The sequence below is a fragment of the Scomber japonicus genome, chromosome 15, assembly GCF_027409825.1.
Source record: "Scomber japonicus isolate fScoJap1 chromosome 15, fScoJap1.pri, whole genome shotgun sequence".
Classification (NCBI taxonomy): domain Eukaryota; kingdom Metazoa; phylum Chordata; class Actinopteri; order Scombriformes; family Scombridae; genus Scomber; species Scomber japonicus.
The window spans coordinates 4,734,339-4,740,511 of NC_070592.1; positions in this window are offsets into that span (position 1 = coordinate 4,734,339).

The window sequence follows — 6,173 nt, forward strand, 5'->3', positions numbered from 1 at the left end:
GAAGGACGGAGGAAAGAAGTAAGGAGGGAAGGAAGGGAGGACGGAGGAAAGAAGGAAGGAAAGGAAGGAGGAAGGACGAAGGAAGGAAAGGAGGGAGGGAGGGAGGGAGGAAGGAATGAAAGGAGGAAGGAAGAAGGAAGTAAAGGAGGGAGGGGGAAGGAAGGAAAGTAGAAAGGAATGAAAGGAGGGAGGAAGAAGGAAGGAAAGGAAAGGAAAGGAAAGGAAAGGAAAGGAAAGGAAAGGAAAGGAAAGGAAAGGAAAGGAAAGGAAAGGAAAGGAAAGGAAAGGAGGGAGGAAGGAAGAAGGAAAGGAGGGAGGAAGGAAGGAAAGAGGGAGGGAGGAAGGAAGAAGGAAGGAAAGGATGGAGGGAGGAAAAGGAAGGAGGGAAGGAAGGAAGGACGGAGGAAAGAAGGAAGGAAAGGAAGGAGGAAGAAAGGGGTTGGAGGAAGGAAAGGTGGAAGGAAAGAAAGAGAGAAGGAAGGAGGGAGGAAAGAAGGAACAGTCAAAACAGACTGGAACAAGGAGCAGGAAGTCAGTCAGCTGGAGAACAAAAGAGAAGAGAGGAAACTTTTTAAACAAAAATATATTTAACGTGTGTGTGTGTGTGTGTGTGTGTGTGTGTGTGTGTGTGTGTGTGTGTGTATGCAGAGTCCAGTTACAGTATAAAGCTGCTGTGTGTCTCCCTCTAGTGAAAACAACCTGCTGAGACACAAAAAGACAAAAAGCATCAAATAAATTACTAACTTTAATGTAAAGGAGCAAAAAGTAGAGATGTATTATGATGTTTTCTTATGTTTTTATGTTTATTATCATAATTATTGTTACTGTTTAACTCTTCTGTCGTCACTTTTTTCTTTTTTTACTTCACACCTGTTGAGTAATTATGAAGAAAAGGGTGAAAATGAGCATCAGCACATTTTACTTATATAGCAGTTTTCATACATAAAAGGCAGCTCATTGCTTCATATTTAAAGCAATACAACAACAGGGGAGGAAGGAAGGAAGGAAGGAAGGAAGGAAAGAAGGAGGGGAGGAAGAAGGAAGGGGAGGAAGGAAGGAAAGAAGGAAGGGAGGAAGAAGGAAGGATGGGAGGGAGGAAGGAAGGAAGGATGGGAGGGAGGAAGAAGGAAGGAAATGATGGACAGAGGAAAGAAGGGAGGGAGGAAGGAGGAAGGACGGAAAGGAGGAAGGAAGGAAAGATGGACAGAGGAAAGAAGGTAGGGGTGAGGAAAGAAAGTGAAGAAGGGAGGAAAGAAGGAAGGGAGGGAGGAAGGAAAGACAGAAGGAGGGAAGAAAGGGGGATGGAGGAAGGAAATGAGGAAAGAGAGAGGAAGGAAAGTAAGAGAGAAGGAGGGAGGGGGGACGGACAGACGGAAGGAAGGAAGGAAGGAAGGAAGGAAGGAAGGAAGGAAGGGGAGGAAGACAGGAAGGGAGAGAGAAAGGAGGAAGGAAGGAAGGAAGGAAGGAAGGAAGGAAGGAAGGAAGGAAGGAAGGAGGGAGGAAGGAAAAGATGAAGGAAGGACAGAAGGAGGGAGGAAAGGGGGATGCAGGAAGGAAAGGAGGAAAGAGAGAGGAAGGAAAGAAAGAGACAAGGATGGAGGGTGGACGGACAGATGGAAGGAAGGAAGGAAGGAAGGAAGGAAGGAAGGAAGGAAGGAAGGAAAAAAGGAAGGCCATTATTTTCACTTTTTCTTACTACTTTCTGACATTTTAATAGACACAATAATTAATTAATGAATGTTTAACTGCTCATCACTCTTCATCTTCAGATGTGTAATAATAATAATAAAAACATCTCCTGCTACAGATTCCTGATTATCTCGTTTAAGACAAACTCCCGTGTGTGTGTGACTGTCACCTCTCCCCCCCCCCACACACCCTCCGAGGTTTAGACCATCCATCTTCATCTAAGCTGCAGCCTCTTCCTCTTCCTCTTCCTCTGCCTCTGCCTCTGCCTCGGCTTCAGCTTGAGCCAGCACACGGACTCAAATCTAAGAGCTTTCCTGGCAGACGGAGAGCGCGTCGTCCTTGTCCTGTCCTCTGTTACAGGAAGGAGCCTCTAATCAGAGAGGATTCTGGGATACCTGGCAGGAAACCAGGTGAGGAGGGAGGAGAGGTAAACGAGACGGGATGGATGATGCTGAGCTAGTTTTCATTCATTATTTATTCACTCTTTTTGTTCATTAGCTCTCAAAAAAAGGAGTGTGTAAAAAAAGAGTGTTTAACCCTCCTGTTAGGAAGGAAGGAAATGAGGGAAGGAAGGAGAGGAGGGAGGAAGAAGGAAGGCAAGGAGGTAGGAAGGAAAGGAAGGAGGGAGGAAATGAGGGAAGGAAGGAAAGGAGGGAGGAAGAAGGAAGGCAAGGAGGTAGGAAGGAAAGGAAGGAGGGAGGAAGAAAGGAAGGAAAGGAGGGAGGGAGGAAGTTAGGGGAGAGGAAAGAAAAAGAGAAGGAAGGTAGGAGGGAGGGAGGAAAGAAGGAAGGGAGGAAGGTAGGGGAGAGGAAAGAAAAAGAGAAGGAGGGAGGGAGGAAGGAAGGAAAGGAGGGAGGAAGAAGGAAGGAAAGGAGGGAGGGAGGAAGGAAAGGAGGGAAGGAAGGAAGGAAAGGAGGGAGGAAGAAGGAATTAAAGGGGGCAGGAAAGGAGGGAAGGAGGGAAGGAAGGACGGAGGAAAGAAGGAAGGAAGGTGGGAGGGAGAAAGGAAAGAAGAAAGGGAGGAAGGTAGGGGAGAGGAAAGAAAAGGAGAAGGAGGGAGGGAAGGAAAGAAGGAGTCTTCTGTTACAGGAAGGAGCCTCTAATCAGAGAGGATTCTGGGATACCTGGCAGGAAACCAGGTGAGGGGAGGAGAGGTAAAGGAGACGGGATGGATGATGCTGAGGTAGTTTTCATTCATTATTTATTCACTCTTTTTGTTCATTAGCTCACAAAAAAAGGAGTGTGTAAAAAAAGAGTGTTTAACCCTCCTGTTAGGAAGGAAGGAAAGGAGGGAAGGAAGGAAATGAGGGAAGGAAGGAAAGGAGGGAGGAAGAAGGAAGGCAAGGAGGTAGGAAGGAAAGGAAGGAGGGAGGAAATGAGGGAAGGAAGGAAAGGAGGGAGGAAGAAGGAAGGCAAGGAGGTAGGAAGGAAAGGAAGGAGGGAGGAAGAAAGGAAGGAAAGGAGGGAGGGAGGAAGGTAGGGGAGAGGAAAGAAAAAGAGAAGGAAGGTAGGAGGGAGGGAGGAAAGAAGGAAGGGAGGAAGGTAGGGGGCAGGAAAGAAAAAGAGAAGGAGGGAGGGAGGGAAGGAGGGAGGGAGGAAGGAAAGAAGGAAGGAAGGACAGAAGGAAGGAAGGAAGGAAGGAAGGAAGGAAGGAAGGAAGGAAGGAAGGAAGGACAGAGGGATGCTGGGATACCTGGCAGGAAACCAGGTGAGGGGAGGAGAGGTAAACGAGACGGGATGGATGATGCTGAGCTAGTTTTCATTCATTTCACAAAAAAAGGAGTGTTTAACCCTCCTGTTAGGAAGGAAGGAAAGGAGGGAAGGAAGGAAATGAGGGACGGAAGGAAAGGAGGGAGGAAGAACGAAACAAGGAGGTAGGAAGGAAAGGAAGGAGGGAGGAAGAAAGGAAGGAAAGGAGGAAGGAAGGATGGAAGGAAGGTGGGAAAGGAGGAAAGGAAAGAAGGAAGGGAGGTAGGAAGGATGGAAGGAAGGAAGGTAGGAAAGGAGGAAGGAAAGGAGGGAGGGAGGAAAGGAGGGAGGAAGAAGGAAGGAAAGGAGGGAAGGAAGGAAGGTAGGGGGAAGGAAAGAAGGAAGGGAGGAAAGAAGGAAGGAAAGAAGGAAGGAGGGAGGGAGGGAGAAAGAAAAAGGGGAAGGGAGGAAGGAAGGAAGGACAGAGGAAAGAAGGAAGGGAGGGAGGTAGGGGGAAGGAAAGAAGGAAGGGAGGAAAGAAAGAGAGAAGGAGGGAGGGAGGAAGGAAATAGAAGAAACTCTATAATGCATAAAAAAAGACGAACCAGCTGTTTGAAGTCACAGTTCTTCTTCTTCTTCTTCTTCTTCTTCTTCTTCTTCTTCTCCTTCTTCTTCTTCTTCTTCTTCTTCTTCTTCTGAAAGCGTTGACGTTCACTTTAAAGGGTTCAGACGAGGATTCAGATTCAGGTTTATCTTCAAAGTGACATGATGGACGTTCATTCACTCTGACACTCAGACCGTCCTCTCTAAGCATCGAGACACACTGCTGCCAAGGCTTTTCTTTTTATACTTCCTCCTTTCCTCCCTCCCTACCTCCTTTCCTCCCTCCCTACTTTCCTTCCTTCCTTCCTCCCTCCCTCCTTACTCCTTTCCTTCCTTCCTTCATGCCTCCTTACTTCTTTCCATCCTTACTCCCTACCTTTCTTCCTCCTTTCCTCCCTCCCTCCCTCCCTCCTTACTCCTTTCCTCCCTCCCTCCCTCCCTCCTTACTCCTTTCCTTCCTTCCTTCCTTCCTTCCTCCCTCCCTCACCTCCTTTCCTTCCTTCTTCCTCCCTTCTTTCCTTCCCTCCCTCCTTTCCTCCCTCCTTCTCTCTTTCTTTCCACAACCCCTTCCTTCCTCTTTTCATTTCTTCTCCCTCCTTCCTACCATCCTTCCTTCCTCCTTTCCTTCCTTCCTTCCTTCCTCCCTCCCTACTTTCCTTCCTTCTTCCCCCCTTCTTTCCTTCCTTCCCTTCCTTCCCTTCCTTCCTTCTTTCCTTCCCTCCCTCCTTTCCTCCCTTTCCTCCCTTCCTTCCTTGACTCGGGGACAACAGGAGGGTGATCATCAGTTTGTCTCACCTCGACTCGACTGCGGCTCAGCGACATGAACAACGACACACACACACACACACACACACACACACACACACACACACACACACACACACACACACACACACACACACACACACACACACACACACACACACAGCTTATATATGGGCTTCACAGAGCTCACAGTAAATGCCATAACCACATTGATCCCACACTTGAGTCCGGCCCTGGATCGATACTCTTTGTTTAGCGTGTCCCAGCGTGGCCTCGCTGCTCGGCTCCTCGCTGCTCGGCTCCCCGCTGCTGTGAAAAGGCCTCAGAAGAAAAGCTGCGTTTAAGCCTCACGTCACGTCAGGCTCCTCAAACCCAAACAACCCACTCCTGAGGGTCCGACCGAGCAGAGCACAGAGACGAGTTATGTAACAGAGACTCTGAGGAGGGTCTTTACCTTTATAATAGTCATCCTGCTTTGATTATTCTTCATGCTCTGTCATATAGAAGATCATATACAGTATATTATTAGCAGTGTGTGGCTCTTATCTGTTGATCAAAGGCAAGGAAAGAAGGAAGGAGTGGAGGAAGGAAGGAAGGAAGGGAGGAAAGGAAGGAAGGAAGGACGGAGGAAAGAAGGAAGGAAAGAAGGAAGGAGGGAGGGAGAAAGGAAGGGAGGGAGGAAAGAAGGAAGGAGGGAGGGAGAAAGGACAGAGGAAATAAGGAAGGGAGGGAAGGAAAGAAGGAAGGAAGAAAGGGGGATGGAGAAAGAAAAGAAGGAAGGGAGGAAAGAGAGAGGAAGGAAAGAAAGAGAGAAGGAGGTAGGAAGGAAGGAAAGAAAGAGAGAAGGAGTTAGGAAGGAAGGAAAGAAAGAGAGAAGGAGGTAGGAAGGAAGGAAAGAAGGAACAGTCAAAACAGACGGGGTCAATTTGACCCGGGAGGACGATACAAAGGTTAATTGTGTGTGTTCTTCCTCTGTGTTCCTCTGATAGAGCATTTTCTGTAGCTGCTCCTAAATTATGGAACGAGCTTCCTTTAAATATTAGACAAGCGTCCTCACTGTCCATTTTTAAAAGTTGTCTTAAAACCCATTTTTATTCCTTGGCTTTCAACCCAGCATGAGACTCTGCTCCTGTTTTAGTGTTTTATGGTTTGTTTATTTTAATTATTGTTTTATTGTTTTTAATTTGTTTTAACAACAATAAACAATTATCTTAGTATTTATTTCCTGTTAATTGTCTTATGTTCCTGTGTTGTTTTATGTATTTATGTACAGCACTGTGTTTCAGCTGTGGTTGTTTTAAAGTGCTTTATAAATAAAGTTGAGTTGAGTTGAGTTGTGTTTAAAGTGCCATATATATATATATATATATATAGAGAGAGAGATATAGATATAGATATAGATATATATAGATATAGATATATGTAAA